The following is an 18,285-nucleotide window of genomic DNA, read 5'->3' on the forward strand; positions in this document are numbered from 1 at the left end:
CATTCCCATATGACATGTATCGATCATTTTCTTTCTCAACCACTAATCCAACAGCTGAAAGAGGAAATACACCCAACAGACATCAACAAAAAGACTCCATTCCCCTTTGGCTCAGCCAGCAGTGCTTTTCTGTTGTGCCAAGGGAACAACCTCCTCCCCTTTCCGAGGCCTCTCCTCCCAAGGAACAGACATCTAACTCTCCCTGAGCGGGAAGCCTCTTTCAGCATGCCAGCTGGGAATCAGGGCCCTGGGCTCAATCCCAGCACCTGTGCCTAGTTTTCTTACAGAGCACGGCCAGCTGCTCTTCCAGGTCTGCAAATGTCCTGTACACCCTATTTCTTTTCATTTCTGTGTATTGCTTTGGATAATCAATGCAAATGTGTTGCTTACATTTGGATTTTTGCAAATACACTATTTTACATTTACCTTAACCTGGTCTGTATTAAGGATCATATCAGGGTACTGACAAACAGAGCCTTGCCACGTTTTTGGTAATCCTTAAACCAGGGTTGTTGAACCAGTAGTGCCCAGAACCCCTGTACTATTTTTGAGGAAATTTGAAGGTGAGCAGGATATAACCGCAGGCCCCTTTGGAAACTAGTGACATGGGAGCTTGGGAGGAAGAAGTGTTTTTGATGGCTGGTGTTTGTCTGAACTTTTCTGGCATTAAGCATGGTAGCAGAGAGTATAGTTGACCTTGAGCATTCACAGGCATTAGATAATTGCATTGGCTCTGACTTAGTTCACAGCACGTTAGACTAGTCATTTCTATCTGTGACACCGAACTATCAACTGCAAACTTCCTGTGTGGAAATAATTATGCATCTTTTCCGAGTTTGCATTATGTACTTATTTATCCAACAGTTCTTGTGCAGAGAGGCAAGGTTAGAATTAAGAGAAGACTGTTGTCACTGCTAATAGCTTGACTCTGAAAAGCCCTCATATCATTCAAAAATCCTAGTATAAACAGGAGCCAGACTGGGGCTTGCATTCGTACTGCAACAGGAAGGGGATACATAGAGGTCTGGAAAATAATGAAGGTGGGAGGAAAGTGAATAAAAAATTGTTATTATCACTGCTCATAATACCATATTAATTCAATCAGTTTATCAGGGAGCAGGGTTTAAAAAAGAACAGGAGGAAATACATTTTCATATGAACTTGTTGCCACAGGATGTTCTAAACCCCAAAAATGTAAATAAATAGGTTCAAAAAGAAAATAGACAAATTCAAGGGAGATAGGCTTAATGAAGTCTCTGACACATGCTAATTTAAATGCAGTGTCTGGTTCGGAAGTTAGGAAGTCCTTAAACTACTGATTTTCAGAAGCAGGAATGACACAAGCAGGTAGGTGCTACTTTTCCTATGTCCTCTTTCCAATTCTAAGCACCCATTACTACTTCACATCTTGGTTTCCCTTGAGGAAAGGACATGCCTGAGCCTGCTTTGAATTTTAAAAGCCTTCTCCGTTCTGCATAAATAGAGGTGAGAATAAGAGACCATAAATGATTACCCATGGGCAGCTAATGAAAACCGTAGGATGCGAGTCCTAAATTGGAACCAAGGAGGTGTCTGAGGTGGACTGAAGGGTCACTATTGGTGGGTCTCAAGCCACTTGACTTGAAGCGTGCATGGCTTGCCCCATGCTGGGGAGCTGTGGCAGTTCAGTTAGTCCTAGACAAGCACAACGCTGTTTCTGCCATCCTCACAACTCCAGGTGTTGCTGTCACCAACAAAAGAACAAACAGGTTAATAGGGATGGGGATTTTTTGAAGAAAAGTGTAATGAAAGCCAGGTCAGAAAGGGAAAGGATTTCAGTCCAGTTGGTAACTTACACAGAACTTTGCAGCACGATACTCTACCAGGGTAGGGAACTAACATCTTCTCTGGCTTTCTTATCACAGTGTTTCCTCTTTGGACTTTACAAAGTCCAACTTCTGCCATAATCCACCTGGCAACCAGTTACAGTCTATCTCCCTCTAGTGGGTAATTACCCATGAAAGCCGTGAGGAGATGTGCACTGAAAATTTCCCTTGCACTTACTTTCCATTAACATCTTTCTTCAGTTTGCTTTCTTCTTCTTTGCTCCATGTTCTCGCAAATACAATCAGTGTTTTCCCGATACCCTCTAAACATCATGTCTGCTCTTCCTCCATTATTGTGCTATGTGAGGAGTTGGGCTGTTTGAGGGTTTTCTATTTGACTTTGATGTAAGTGGAAATGAAAGTAAAGAAGCTGCCCAAGAATGAATTTAAAATGAAATATTCTAGAGATTAGTGGTGTTTGCACAGAGGCACATGTGCAATCCCCAGTACGCTGGAGACTTAGAAATCTGGGAAAAAGAAAACCCTAAGACCTACCTTAAATGGGTTCCTGAAGTTTGTAATTGATTTTTTCTATCTGGAGTCAGTCAAAAGAAATGTACAGTTGGGTTTTCTTATCCTTAAAGTTGATTTATTTGGGTGGAAAATCTTCTGCATTCTGCTTAGTAGTTTGTTCGCTTTGCATTCGTTGTTCCATTACCAAAAATATTAACAGCAAAATACATAAGCCAGCTGTGTTATATCTAAAGTTAGCTCTCTAACAGCAACAGTTAACTACCAAAGAGTATTCCCAGACCAGAGCTGACGTTAATTGAGAAAGATAGTGCTCTCAAATATGTCGAAACAAGATGCTATAGAAATTGATTTAACCAGACCATGCCTTTTGTCTATGGAACTGTGTTTCTCTCCTTTGCAGAGCATATAGGCTAGATACTATTGCTGTTACTCCATTGAGATTAATGGAAATATATTAGGGATGAATCTCAAAGGTGTTCCTTTCTCTGACTACTCTGATTTTTTTGTCTGGTTAAGCACATTTCAAAAAATAAGATGAACAAGCCAATATTTTCCAAACAAAAAATGACAGATCTGATTGAAAGAAATTTTTAGGTCAGGCTTTGATAATAATATGTTTCTCGAGTGATAGTAGGCTTTGTGTTAATCATTATCTGTTATCTTTCTGTTTAAAACTTTAAATTATCTAAATAAACCAACAGGAAAGACATTTTGCTCCAGTCCAAATATCTTCCAGATTCCTTGAGGCACTGACCTTTTTCTTAATTCACTGTGGTAATGGTGTACCTCAAAAGTCACTAATTAGAATCAGACCAACAGAGTCTTTATTATGGCAAACTTAAGTATCACAAGGAAAATGAATGAAATGAAGATAAACTGGAATTTAACTAAAACAAAGTAAGATCGTGGATTATTTGTTCTGAGCAAATTCTGCTCCTACTAACACCTATGCAATCCATATATTTATATTATTTTGTGAAACAGCATCATACAAGAATAATTTTGCTATAGAGCATATCAGGATTATCAACAGAGTCATTTTACTTACATGGGTAAAAAAATATTGTAGCTTTTGCTCCCTTTATAACTGAGATGTCAACATAACTAATTTCATTTCACTGTAATAAAGATGAAATGAATTCCAATCCTTCTCCTGTATCAGTAACAACATATTTTTATTCAGCTGAGACATTTCATAAACCTGCTGAAGGTAAGAATTACAGACGGCACTGAGACAGGATGTAAAGGCAGGGAGAAGGTACTGCAGAAGAAATTTACGGGTTTTGTCTCCAGAGCTTTACTTGCATTGATGTACAGGAAAAAAAGAATCCACTGACTATCAGCTTTCAAGACCAGCTTGTAGAGCTGACAGTAGGAAAACGTTCTTTTGCTTCCAAATTGAGTATATTTGTTCTAGAATTTATTAAGATGCTGTAAACAAAGAAACTTACAGTGCCACATCCTGTTCTTTATTTAGGTTGGATGAGGGCTTCATTTGGCATTATGGAAACTAGAACAACTGCACTGGGCTAAACCAAAGGCCTGTGAGTCCCGTTATCCAATCTCTGGACATAGTCAGAAACGAGCGCTTAGGGAAAGAGTATGAGAAATAGGGCAAGCATAGTGTTGCTGCCATTAGCCTACTCTGCCTGCAGCAGTGACTGTTGTATTTCATTGCTGCTGACAAAGAAACACAGAAGGTAGTCTAGTGGTCTGAACACGGAGCTGGGAGCTATGAATCTGCGTGTTTCAGTCTTGCCTCTGTCACCAAGGTTACTTGTATATTGCTGTGTCCCAGCTCATGTGCACGTGTGCTTGTGGCAAACCTGTCTTCAAGCCTCCGCACTGCAGAGGCACACACAGCCCACACTTATGTACCCACGCACATTCACACTGTAGTTGGCCAAGTCTGGTGTTATGGTTTGGAGAGATTGTTCCTCCCTAACGAGCTGCTTAACATCTGTGAATGTTTCCTGAAGAGCTGCATAATATCCCCCTGCGTTTCTTATTGTGCCCCTTTATCTCTCCCCCATTCCTTCTGGTTCCTCTGTTTTTCACATGGTTATCATCACCGGTCTTTGTGGTCCTTGTGCTTTCTCTTAAGCTTGTCATCCCTGAGTTCTTACACTCCAGAACAGCAGGCTCAGTGCAGTGTAAAAACTCTGCAAATGTTTTCCCCGACTGCATAGCCCAAGTCAAGGTCAATCTATCGGGTAGCGTGGAGAGGCTGACTTTTTCAAATGTCCCAGCTGAAGCTGCTGATAAAAAGGTGATGCTGTTAGATTTCCAGTACAACCAGAAAGATAATGTTTAAATCACGTCCTTAAAAATTCCTGTTAAAAAATTTGTTTAAAAACTATGCTCCACCTTGCTTCAGAACTACCCTGCAATTCCCAGCACCATGAGATCACTCTTGAATGGACCCTCAGAAAATGAATCCGTCAGCTGCAGGCCCACAGTGAGCTCACAACTTCACCGTTGCTCCTGAAACTCTGCCACCTCCTCCTCAACTGTCTCCTCTAGTGCAACCATTGTTCCCACCTCCATTGGTCTGCTGTCCTTCCAGAAACACGAGGTGGAGGACTGCAAGCTCCACACTCCACACTGAGCAGTGAGGGCACTGCTCAGAATATCATGATGCAGGCAGGTAGATGGGGAGTTGCCAGAATTCCCGTTTCCATCTTTAACCTTGCAATGGAGAGCTTTTACCAGTTTGATGCATTACTTGCCCTCCACAGCCATCGGGCATGTCCTCATTTCTGCAAGCTGATTCCAGCTGGCTGGATCGAAGGGCAGATTTGAGGTATTTCTCCCCAAATCCTTGCACCTCAGGTTGAGCAGAACCCTGGAGAGCTCCTCCTCCTCTTCCCTGCAGCCTCCAGTTGCGCCTCTGTGCAGAGCAGGGGTGCACAGAAACTGGAGTAAGCCACATGCAAATCAGGGTTGAGTGGTAACCAAATATATCTAACCCGGGGGAAGCTGGTGGGAAGAGCAGAGTCAGTGAAAGGGAAGTAAGCAAGCAAACAGGCTGGAATAGGCAGGTCCTGGTATACTGGCATGTCAGTGGAGGGCTGTGTATAGTAAATAAATAAATACAGGTACACATGCTTTAGCTATTCCCCAGGGTAAAGTGAGTAGGAGTGTGTTCAAAGAGTAGTATTTGCTTTATACTGTCCTGTGAGCACACGTTCAATATATACATTAGGAAGTATTTATAGGTTGTACGTGTGAATCATCAAGGAATTTAGACAACAACCTGAATAATCAGCAGCATACACCAAATCCCATCAGTCTAATCCCGTTCCCAAGTTCCTTGCTTCTCAGTGTTACAATTTCACGAGCAATTAAAATGGCTACTTAGCTATGTTATGTTATTATGAGCAACATCACCTGTCAAGCATTTTAAGTATGAAAAATGATGTTAATTGTTAGGCATTACTACCCAGGTAAAAATTACACCCCAGTGTTAAGAATGCACAACAGTATACCATTAACTTGTTTAATATGATAGCTTTGAAAGAGTGATACGTTTGTCTCTCACATTTCTACTACGAGACCTTTGTTATTACTTTGTTCATTAAAATTCTTTCTGCGATAAAGATGATTCAATGATTTTGCAAACCAACCTCATCCCTAGAATGTTATAATTTGACAATTTCAAGGCTTTTCAACACAGACCCTTGCATATATGTCATATATCGCATTGCAGATTTCATCCAATAGCAGAAAATGTACTCTGAATGCAATATCATCTTATCAGTATTCTAGCACCATAGGCTTTCTCACTGCAAGCAGGGTACTGTTCATTACAATGAAACTGAAAATGGAATAACTGAAGGATTGATTTATATGACCTTCACTCAGGAATGTTCTAACTCTGACATAATCTCTCTGACTGAAATCCTAAACACTGTATAATTTTGATTTATTACCCTTAAAAGAAGGAGCTTAGATCTATAGATCAACAGAATACCTAGCATGAAAAAGAGTGGTGCAACAGCTCAGGAAGACTGCAAGAAAATGCAGATTGATCATGTGACTTTACTCCAAACATTGTCTCAGCCAGCAAATCCAAGAACGGGGCTGAAAGCAAGTGGAAAAACATTATGCGGATGTTTTCACAAATCCACTCCTTCACTCAGAAATCTCTCTTGATTATATACATTTCTATAGCAAAGATAAGAGCATGTTAATAAGTTAAAGCATGAACCAATCTGTTTACTAAAAGTTGCAGGAAATGTTTATTAAAACAGCTAATTTATGGCAAAACAGGGCCAGAGTTTGATTCCCAATATACTACACAAAAGGCTGCTTTACCAGGCAGCTCTGTTTTCCTCCCGCACCAGCAGTATAATCTATTCTGTGCTATTCTGCCCTAACATCCGCTTGTCACGGGGGCCTGGGGAAGGCTTATCTATGGTGTGAGGGTATCTTGGACCTGTCTCTGCTAGCAGGTGAAAGCTAGAGCAGCCCTACAGTGTGCTGCTTAAAAATCATAGCTGACATCTTTAAAGCAAAGTAGCTGGATCTAAATCAAGTAGAATCTTATGGAATTGAAAGGTGAATCAGGTTGGTTGTGTTACTTCTTGGATTTTTTTGGTGAGGTAAAGAAAGCAATTGGAAGAAAGGACAGATACAAACTATTCACAACAAACTGGTTGATAAATGTACATTAAAAGCCCAATGAACACAGCTTTAATACCTTCCAGAATTGAAGTCAACAGGTCACTTAATTTTAAGCAGACTAAGAAACAGAAATCTGCCCCCCACCCGTGCCTTTTTCCTGTTCTTAGTGTTGGGTGACATGAATGCTTGCCTCCTTCCCTCCCACACACTCAGCTCACAGTTCCCACTTAGCCACTTCCCAGTCCTGTTTTGGACAAATCTTTATCTTACCACCTTTCTCTTGCAAATCCTTCTTCTCTACAGCACTTAACATCCTCCTCTTTCACAAAATCCACCTTTTACAAGTGGTACCTAATCAATCCCACTTCATCCTAGCCGGAAAACAGAGGGTTTTATTTTAGAAAAAATTCTTTTTATTCAGTGCATTTTGTGGCTGATATGAATACTTTGTTTAATTCTAGCAGATGGTAGTCTCCTCTACACGGGAACATTTGTCTGCTTCACTGTATTGCACAATACTAGTCCAAGCATATTATTCTCACCTATGAATGAGCCTGTTTCTTATTACTCCCAAAGATGAAACATTACAGAATTCCTCCAGTATTTTTCACTTATGGACAGTCTGAGCTACAGCTACTGCAGCCACTGTAAAAGCACTACAGCTTCAGGGAGATTATTCCTTCCTTCCTGAATACATTAGAGTGGATATACCAGGAACTAAATTTGTGCTTAGGGCATAGCAGGAAGTGCCTGATTCTTTTTATGTATTTGTAGAAAGGAAAAAGAAAAGAAAAAAAAAAAAAGAACTTGGAATCAAATTTAGGACATTTATTCCCTCAGCTATATGGACACAGTTTTCAAGACTAATAAATTATTTCTATCAAAAACTGTTTTCTACTAGAATGACATAAAGGCCTGTAAGCAGTGGACAAAAGAGGAGAAAAGTGCATATTATTTTTATAATCAATCAGCACCATAATTGTGTATGGTGCACATCAACATATATTAATACAATGCAGACAATATTTGATTCTTTGGACTAGAAAACTTAATGTAAAGCCCAGTTCTGCAAACCAATCCTGGCATGCTTGATTTTCAGTATGAGCTGTTTATTGAATTCTCAAATGAATGCATTTATCGGTAGGAAAATCAAAACAGCAGAGGAAATAATATAGTCTTAGATTTCCCAATGGTGAATTCATTAGCGGAGTCAATTCTGGACTCAGCCTGGCATCTTATCCACCAGGCAACACTCGCTTTCCAACGTAATGACAGATGATCATAAAAGCTTAACAGTGTTTTGCTATGCTGGTAAAGTAGATAGGGATGGGAGTGAAGAGCAGCATGGCATCTTCTTCGACCAATGGCAAACCATTAAGTATGAGAGATTAAGAACTAGACTTTATCAGGATGATTATCATTACCCTCAACAACAACTATAAAAAGCTCTTAAGTCAAATGGTTCTGACTCACTTGTTGAAGGGTACTAGCATCTGTGGGGGAAATTCTGGGTATGGGCTGTCACCGGTGGCTAATCCCTCTGGAACAGGTGCACAGCAGTTTGCCAGTCCCACATCACAGCAGGGCTGGGAGCCAGGGGATCCAGCTCATAACAGAGATGTCCATTTGGAAAAGAGGTGGAACAAAACAAGAAAGGGCACTGCCTGTCTCAGCATCTCTCCTGAGTGGCTTCCACTGGTAAAGTTTTGGTGCCTAGCAAAATTTGGAAGCCTTTCTCCCCTCCGTGCACATCAGTGGTAATACCCTACCCACCCTTCCCCAATATCACATTCTCCTGGGCCATAGCAGCAACTCTTGGGTGAAGTACTTTTGCAGCCAGTATGTTTGTAATTGTAAATTCAACAGATTCTCTATAAACTGGTGACTGTTAATATTTAAAAATATCACTAGAATGCATAAGTAGCAGATCAGTCTAACCTGACTAAGGTCAAAGAACATTTATTGGGCCCTTTCAGGACAGAAGGCAGAAATATTGCAAAATTGACTTTCAAATGAATGAACAGGGAATACAGACTCAAAATCTCAACTCTGGCAGACGCTGAACCCACTGTCATTTGATCTTCAGTAGCGCTTAGGTGTCTGAGCAGGTCAGCTGAAGCAGAAGGAAACCTTTCTCAAAAATTATTGCTCTTGTTCAACTAGTCCAAACTGGTGGCTTCTGAATAAGAGAAAAACATTTTCTTACATAATATAAATAAAATAATATAAAGTCTTTTCACTGATTCAGCTACACCTGTTAAAAATTACATGTTATAGAGTTAGAGAGGACCCTATCGTCAGACCTGCACTAGACAGACTGAAGGAGTTCTTGAAGGGATTTTTTTTTTTAATCTGAAATACAACATACCTTTCAACACAATATTTCTGCCTGATTAAAATAACTCCATTGATGGACAGTCTATCAGTCATAGTTTGATTATGATTACAATTTATTGTAAACTTATTGTATTCATTATTAACCTGAGCTGTAATAATATTAATACTGGTAATTATTAAACTTGAGAACAATGCAAAAAAAGATAAAGAAAAAAAGAGGAAAATGAAGCTGATTAAATATCTGGCTCCCATTGATTGCCAATAGCTGCTAGTGTTAAATTAAGAGGTTATTTTATTGTCTTCTGCAGCCAAGCTCAGCCATACTCCATTCAATAACCAACAATTTAGGTCTCTGAGTTAATAATAATTACAATAAAAGTATTCCCCCCTTCCGGCACACTGTGTTTATTTTAGGATATTAACACAGCAATCCAAATACAACACGTAAGACTCCCTCAGGGCTTTCTGTCTCACATCCCAGACCTTCTGTTTCTTTATAAGCTTTAGCAGCCACAGTTATAAGAGATATAAATAGTCCGAAGCACAAGAGAATCTCTCTTCCCTGACAGAATCTTTATTTACACGCTGTACAAACCTAAGCAGGTCAAATAGTCCCTTGCTGGCAGGTTAATAAGGCCCACCTGCCAAATAAACCCACCAGTGAACTCCACAGAGCCTACATAAAACCAAAAAGCTTGGACAAGAGAAGATTTTCTCCCTAGGAATCATACTGAGACGGGATGCTTATAGTTCAAAAGGGGTTCATCGTTCGAACTGGAGTGTTTGTCTACCTGGCACATACTCATGAGTGTGCAAAAAGCTTGCAAAAAACATGGTTCTTACCTTCAGAAGACACCGTTATTTAACATTTATATTTCAATATTGTTTACAGGACACCTACATGCCGAGGGCTCCTGTACTGGTGCCATACAAACATGTAAGACACTTAAGTCTCTGCCCTTGAGAGTTTTTAAAAGGCAAGTATAGTTGGGTCATAAATCAAATCTTTAAAATTATTTAAGACTTAACATACAATTAATTTGCCTACAATGCCATGAAAGAGAAATGGAAGAATAGGATAACTGATTATTTAAGCTGACCTAGAAATTAATTCTCACAAGCCACAGTACATTTTTAAATGAATATTGACCGCTATCAAAGTGGAATTCTGTTCCGAGACCTGAGCTGTTCAAACACTACTCTTGGGTAAATGTTTCCCACTGAATCAATGGCTTCTTTATGTTCTTTCCTGAATCAACTAGGCCCAGCAACTGTCCCAGTATGGGGATATCCATAGACCTTTCAAAAGGCCTAGTCACTCTGTTTATATTGCGTTGTAAAAGTATCTCCAAAGCATCCTTCAGATTTCTATTTGCTGTTCATACAGTCAGCAAACTGGTAAATTCTGAGAGCATGCATCCTAATTTATTATACTTTTAGGATGGCATCAGACAGATGAAGGCAGCCAGCCACGCAGCAGTAGATTGTAGCTGGGCAGCAGAAGCTCCCTAGCCCAAGAATCTGAAGTAGGAACTTGTGATCCATTCATGAAGGGAGTTAGTTTACCTTTGCATGCCAGGCTGAGAACTGCAGCAGTGCACGAGCTGATTCACAAACAGATCATATGTCCCAGCCTCAGAGGTGGCAACAGCAATCAGGGAGGGCGATATATAGCTGGAGAGGCAGTGTGTTTGTACGGAGGGTGGGGATCACAGATCCCATTTTAACTAACCAGCAAAAGTCTGATGAAGTTCTTTAATGCATGGTGAGGGACACATCCATAGCAGGCCTACAGGCTGTCTACTGCCTGCCTGCAAAAATCCTTGGGGACAGGTTACAGGCAAATCAGGGAACACATAAAAAGGCATGCAGCTATTCCTTCCTGCAGGTCTAGAGTGGCTAGACCAGACTCCCCACAGGCACTGGGGATTACAGCTGTATTAAAACATGTAAGGGCTGCAAAGAGAACTCACATACATAACACCAAGTACATATATTTGCCACAGTGACTCCAAATATAAGTCAAATGAAACAGTTTTACAAGTATACATGAAATAAGGAACACATGCAGAATGTGCATTTAAGATGGTATGCTGTGGCAAAGCATTTAGTCGCACTTTGAAGGCCTCTGTGTCAGATCACCAGAGGGAATGCTGGGTTTCAGGATTCTGGTATTTTAGGTGAGCTGCATGCTGGGAGTGGTGTACTTTTAGTCAGATGCAAAAGTACTTCTTCTAGCCCCTATAAAGGACTTCTAGGGTGAGACAGAAGTTGGGGCTTTGAATCACAGGTTAGACAACTGAATTCTGAGTGCCATTTCAGTGCCTATCTCTTCCTTTGGACCAGTGCAAACCGTTCATTCCTGCCTTGAAGAACCAGCTCAAATCCAGAAGATGCACATAACCTCAGCCCTTCAGCAAATACCACATGGCCAATTGCTGTAGCAATTGCAAAAGGAGGACTGTCCAACACATGGTGGCTTGTGTCCATGGGAATGATGCTATTATTAGCTCAACAGTACGTAGAGTGGGTGAATCTTCATGTAGGCGGTCTCCTACACACTGGCCAAACCCAACACCTCTTCTCTGCTGACTACATTCTTCGTTTGAATCACAGTTTAGTTCAGCTGCTGTAAATGCAGCTGAGACAGTCCAATGTTTTTCTAATGTATGTAAACTGGATGCAGATTCAGTGCTGGAGCCAGAACTGCTACAGTGGGATCACTCTTGCATGTAGGGTTGAGCTGCTGACAGTGAACCGCAGTATAACTCCTGCAGACAGCTCAGCAGCCACCTTTCACTCCCTGCTAGGACTTGTTCACCAAGCAAGGGTGTCTCGTAAAATGCCTGCACCGATTTGCAAAGTGTAAGCTCTGGCTCATTAACAATAACTGAAGCAAAGAAATACAGCTTAGAGGAGCAAGCATATCAAGCTCAAGAAGAGTGTAAGAACATGGTAAAATGTGCAAGAAACACATCCTACTCCTTTCAGTTTTCACAGCAAAAACAGCACAGGTGATAATTCAGCAGTTAGGCCTGGATTTGCAAACCTGCTCATCCTATGCCTCAAATCCAGTTGTTTCAGCCCTCATTTGTCAAGTACATTTGCACATACTCAACACCAATATAAAACAAGTGCTAGGCATCTTATATAAAGTCTCCAAACAGTTCTCAAAATTAGTGGGTATTTCTGAAAACGTCTGTCAATGAGCATTTTTCTCAAGGCATATATACTGAGTAAATGGGATATGATCACAGCTACAGTTTCTCAGTGCAGGAAATTGCCAGCCACCAACATAATTAGAAACAGTTCATATGATCAAATTAATCATTCAAAAAAGAGCAATTACTGTTAACAGAATAATGGCATGCCTTAAAAAAGAATGAAATTAACCTTTAGGACCGACATAGTTACCCCTCACCATTCTGTACCGAGGCAGCAAAGATTAATATATGTGCAAAATAAAACACTGCATTAGCGTCTGCTGAAAACAGAAGTAGCATTATCTATCTGGCCTATTCAACCCTTAACAAACTTTATTCTTTGGCACTGGCATAGAGTGGAAATATCAATAGTCACTTCACTGCCAAAATGAAAAAAAAAAATCAACTTCAAGACTTCCATTGCTATATAACTTACCACATTGTGTTTATCACGGAACAGTAATTACATGAAGATTAAGCATAAGTCAGTAATTTGAAATGCAGTAGAATTGACATTCAAACCTACATTACGGCTCCTCAAAAGCCAAGAGTTACAGAGTTAAGCTTTAGCCTTAACAAGTGAAGATCTAGAAATGCATACCAAACATATTGCAAAAAAACCTGTAGTTTTGCTCTGTAGTGCTAAACATTAATTCTGATTATGAATGTATTTCAGTATTTATACTTCTAAATGAGATAAAATTGATGTTTATAAACACAGTAATGTACTAAGCTATCAATAGATAGAAGAGTTAATGTGTTTTGAATCCTCAAGCTGTGTGTTTCTACATAGATTAGATTTATTTTATTCTGAATGTCAGCAATGTTTAAATTAAGTCATACTGATGCTGAAGATAATTAGAGACATATAACTTCAGTACGCTAATATATTTATCTACAGAAGTTACTTATACCAGGCTGGAGCATGTTAGCTGTTTAGAACTGGTATACAGCTGTTTTTTATCATCCCAACACTGGAAAACAGCAGGGACATGCTCCTCAGTTTTCCTTTCTCCTGGCCTCTGCCTTCCCCTGAAGGTGTATCCCACTCCCTCATGTCTTCAACTTTCCTCTTCTTTTTGCTCCCTCAGTGACACTTCCCTTCCTTCTGCTCAGCACAAATGATGCAAACAGTAATAGGTATTTGCGAGAAGTGACATTTACTCCATTCTTTTCCTAACTGAAAATGTATCTGGTAAACAGACTGGTGTATAACTCACAGTACGAAGATTCACATTTAACTATGTTTTCATCAAGGTTATAATTTCTTACTCTGAACAGTATTTAAGCTATAAGCTATAGTTGCACTTAAGACGTCTCTCATTTGAACAGAGACTAATTCTGTTTGAAACTCTCTAAGCAGATTATTTTCTTTTTCCCAAAGAATCAACTTTCAATTAAAAAATACTATTACTCCATTTTTATATAAGATTACACAAAGCATACGAAAAGTCTGAAAAGCCTGTACCTTCGCATTTTCAAGTTAAGTTAAAAGTAAAAACAATTCTAATGCACAATGCTGAATTTTTTAAATAACCATTTCCAATGAACTTTCATTCAAATTAATTAGCAAATGTATGTGTAGGTTCTCAAGAATGCATTTAGTACTATAATTCTAGGATGACTATGCCACATATAAAATAAAATATTTTGAAACGCTGATTTAAGTTTTATACTTCGTTCTTGCTTAGTTCTACATCAGCAGCTTGCTGTCTCCATATTAAACAGCATGCAGTATGTTGCATGGCCAAAGACATAAATGCATACATGCCGATAAAGATTTTTCTTAACAGTTGTGATGACACACGGACTGACATGCCAAAGGATCAGTGGCTCTGTCTAGCTATACCTCACATAGCTAAGGATAGGTTCAGACAGGGTTCAGGCAGGTTGGAAACAACAATTACTCACTGTTAATCCGAAACATGGACTGCTGGCCAAAGTCAGAGCGCAGGTGATGGGTTGCCAGCTGACAGCATGAAAGAGAGAGTAATGGTGATAGGAGGGACAACACTGGGAAGATATCTCTGCATCAGTGCTACAACAAAACAGGAAAATGGGCGGCATAACTTTTCCAGCGTATTCACGTTTTGAAGTAGAACTACAATGTCTTCAGTGTTTAGCCCTAATAGGTGGAAAAGTCTGTGAAACAAGAAAAACCTACATTGGTAGATTCTATATGGCCTAGTACAGTCCTTATCGTATTAAATACCTGTAGTACAATAAACACTGTGGACGTGCTGTGCTGCTCTACTAACTAACTTGGGAATATCTGATTAACTCATCAACTGCACTCACATAACTTCAGTTTAACTCTACTTGCAGTTATGTTTACATTGCCACCAAGATGATCTGCATTCAGAAAAATATTAACGAAACAGATGATTATATAAAATCCTGAAGCAAAAATAAAAAGTGATACAAGAAAGGAATTCAGAAAGCAATCAATCCTTAGGATCCGTACAGGAGAGAAATGTAAACATGAAGCTCCTGCCACAAAGATCTACAATGAGATTAAACGGGCTTGCTAACCGCACCGTCATTACAATTGGCCTTTGCCAGGAGAAGGGCAAAGCTTTAGCACAGGGACTGCTAATCTCCGTTACTTCTAATAGCAAGAAGTACCCCAAAATGTGCCCCATCCCCTTGTTAACAGGGCTGACCAAACTCTCAGGGGAGAGAGTTCTGCACTGTTGCATGGAGTAGTGCCACACACGTAGAATTTGTTTCTGAGCTCTGCCTAATCGCAGTGAAACTACAGCAACTGCAATGTAGGCCTTTGCTTTTCTGGCACTGTCTGTTCCTGTGGTGGCAACAAAAAAAAGTCGTCTTCAGCTTCAGAATTTCAGCATATCCTAACATATGCCTAAGGTCAGGGGCACCGACTACCATTACTGCTGAATAAATGACCTTGAAAAAGTGTTTAAATTGTAAATTTTCTTTTGGCCTAGTAACTAATTGATAATCTCTAAAATATTTAAATATCTCTAGAACAATATGCAACCGCTACATTTATTTAAATTCCTTTACTGAGTCAAACAGAGGGATATTGCTCTCTATACTATTTCTTAACACAAAAGTTGAAAGTAAAGAGCAACAAAATTTTAGATACCAAATGAAACAGGAGTCATTAATAAATGAATACTATTATGTGCTCTAGTTGTACATCGTTTGGTTTCAATGCCCTGTTTGGCTATCCAAGAAACATCAAACCGTTAAAAAACACTGGCTAACTAAAAAATCACAAGAAAATGTAATGAAAGAGAATAAAACCTCCAGGAGGTTCAGTCTGGAAATTTGCAACTACTAGAAACAGATTAGAGGATATTTACTTCAACTCCTTCAAAGCCATCACTCAAGTATAATGCAGTGTGCCTGTTATTTGTCAGCACAAGCTCATGCTGCACTGCACGTGCATTTACACCGTTGGAAGCTAAAACTTTTTGAACTCAGTTTTCAGAAGTGTCATATAACTATATCCACTTTCAAAGAATCAGCCTCTATGTACTGCAGTGGAAAAATTGAGATATTTTTATTATCACGATATGAGCTCAAGAAAACAGACAATTGTTTTTGAAGTTAGAAAACCTGCAAGTACAGTTTCTGTTTAAAAGGGTCGTGACATTGGAGAAGTTTGCACCAGTGTCTATGTACAGTATAAACTGGTGCTATTCCAGTTAAAGGTGTTAACTCCCAGCATAAGCTTTCCTGGAAATTTGCATGGTGGCTCTATCAAGAGGTAATTACATGGTTGCAAATCTTAGTAGCATAGACAAGGCCAGTGATCTATAGGAGCTGAAAGGACTAAGGAAGATTTGTTGTCACCTTGACCATGATAGCAAAATCCTTCCACTTAAATCTTAAACAACTGACAGAAGGCAAACATGAGAACTGCATTATCTGGAGGATCTTATGCATTAGTAATAAGTACAGAATAAAAATCTGTTTCTCTTTTATAAGTCATACATAGAGATGGATTTACATCTTTGAGCCTGAACACAGAATTTATTCCCAAGAGGAAGTAGATAACACATTTGTAGCAAGCCAATTAATGATAACTAACCTGGTTTCTTACACAAGTTTTTTTGGTGGAGAAACAGCAAGCACCCCTGCAAACATGTTGTGCTTTGTACTTTTAGTACATTAGCATTATTGTTCAACTATGGAAGAAAAGCACACCTGTATATGCTCTTATGTAGCAAAACAACAGGATTCACATATTTGTACTTCTATTTATTTGTATTGATAATGGTGCCTCTATTTTTAATTAGAAAACATCTTTTTCTGTAAACACATATAGCTGAACTTTAGAAAGGAAGCTGGAAGATAAAATTATCATGACTTAATCCAAATTAGCTATTTTAAAATGGGAAGGCACTTTATCTTTCTCTTTAATGCTGTAAATACTGACATAAATTCTTACTGAATTCGGAAGCTAAATCTTGTTTGTCTAACACCTTAAACAGTATGATTTTTTACAATAAGGCCATAAAACAAGTTAAGGTACCTTTACCACCACAGACAGATTTCCTTCAACCACCTTGAGATTAAAGTTTTAATCAGCCAATGATTAAGTTTTTCATTACAAAGTAATTAACACTAAGTTTGCACTGTTCAACTGTTAACTGCCATGCTAAGAAAGGTGCACCCACCATTAAACACACGTAAAAACATCGACAAAGTTTTAACATATAAAAGTAAATTAAGGATTATGTAAAAAAAAAAAATCTGAGCCTTTCTGTGACAGATGGTGTAATTTCACCATTATCCAGAAAGCATGATGCTGGTGTGTTCCCCTCCTCCATTATCGTCTGTTTACCTTTCACAGGAGTTGCGTTAGGCCCTTAGCTACCAGGTTAATACAGTCTCCATAGCACCGAGGAACTATATTCTCGGCCTTGTAGAGAAAACACAGGTTGTCAGTGCTCCACAAATCCTTTATCAAACCATCGAAAGCTTGAAAGAGTTGGCCATTACCTGCTTTACGTTACCTGGTGCAACGGTTCGTGAGGATATTTGGTCCGGTTGTAACATGACAGATATTTAACGACTGGGCCTAAAAAAATAGCTGTGCTTTCAATTGGCAAATTGCAAGCACATGTACTTATTTTGATGCAAGCTTTAAAAAAAATCCACCAGGCCATACTTGCAGAAGAGGCAGCCCGAGTAATTCACAGCCAGGCGCACCTGGGTTCTTAAAACCATCCGACAGCCTCAAAGTTGTGTGCAGTTGTACGGAAAGTCAAAACACTTGACTTAAATCAGGATTTTCAGAGAGCGCACGTGTACGGTCGCCGAGGCCAGCGGGTGAGGAGGGCACATTCACCAAGCAGTGCGGCCCACGGCGAGCATCCCTGCGCCCAAGGGGGAGATAAATAATAACATGAGATATTTAAAAAATAAGTGTTTTCCACCGACCTCTGCGGGGCCAGCGGGCCCTCGACGCGCTCTCGCCCACCTGGGGACGCCGCCGCGGCGAGCCAGGCCCCCCCGAGCGGGCCGGGCCCCACACAGCTCCCGCCTTCGGCCCCACCTCGCCCCGTGGCGTGGCCTTCCCTCCCCTGGCACCCGGCCCGCCCTCCTCTTCCTCCCCGCCGGCGGCGGCGGCCCTGTCAGGGCGAGCGGGCGGCCCTCGGCGCGCGCCGGGCCCGCGGCCGGCTGCGCTGACGGCCCCGCTCCCGCCGTCCGCGCGCGCTCGCCGGCGGCGCGGCTGGCGCTGCGGCTGGCGCTGCTCCCGGCCGCCGCCGGGCCGCTGGGCCGCGCGTGCGGGCGGCTCCGTG

General features: G+C 40.4%; 1 protein-coding gene across 1 annotated transcript in view; it reads left to right on the top strand.

Annotated features, from left to right (window-relative positions):
- NSD2 (nuclear receptor binding SET domain protein 2) overlaps positions 1 to 18,285 on the top strand; it is a 104,886-nt gene that overhangs the window by 7,386 nt on the left and 79,215 nt on the right. The window lies entirely within an intron of this gene.

This window comes from Aptenodytes patagonicus, chromosome 4 (assembly GCF_965638725.1).
Source record: "Aptenodytes patagonicus chromosome 4, bAptPat1.pri.cur, whole genome shotgun sequence".
NCBI lineage: Eukaryota > Metazoa > Chordata > Aves > Sphenisciformes > Spheniscidae > Aptenodytes > Aptenodytes patagonicus.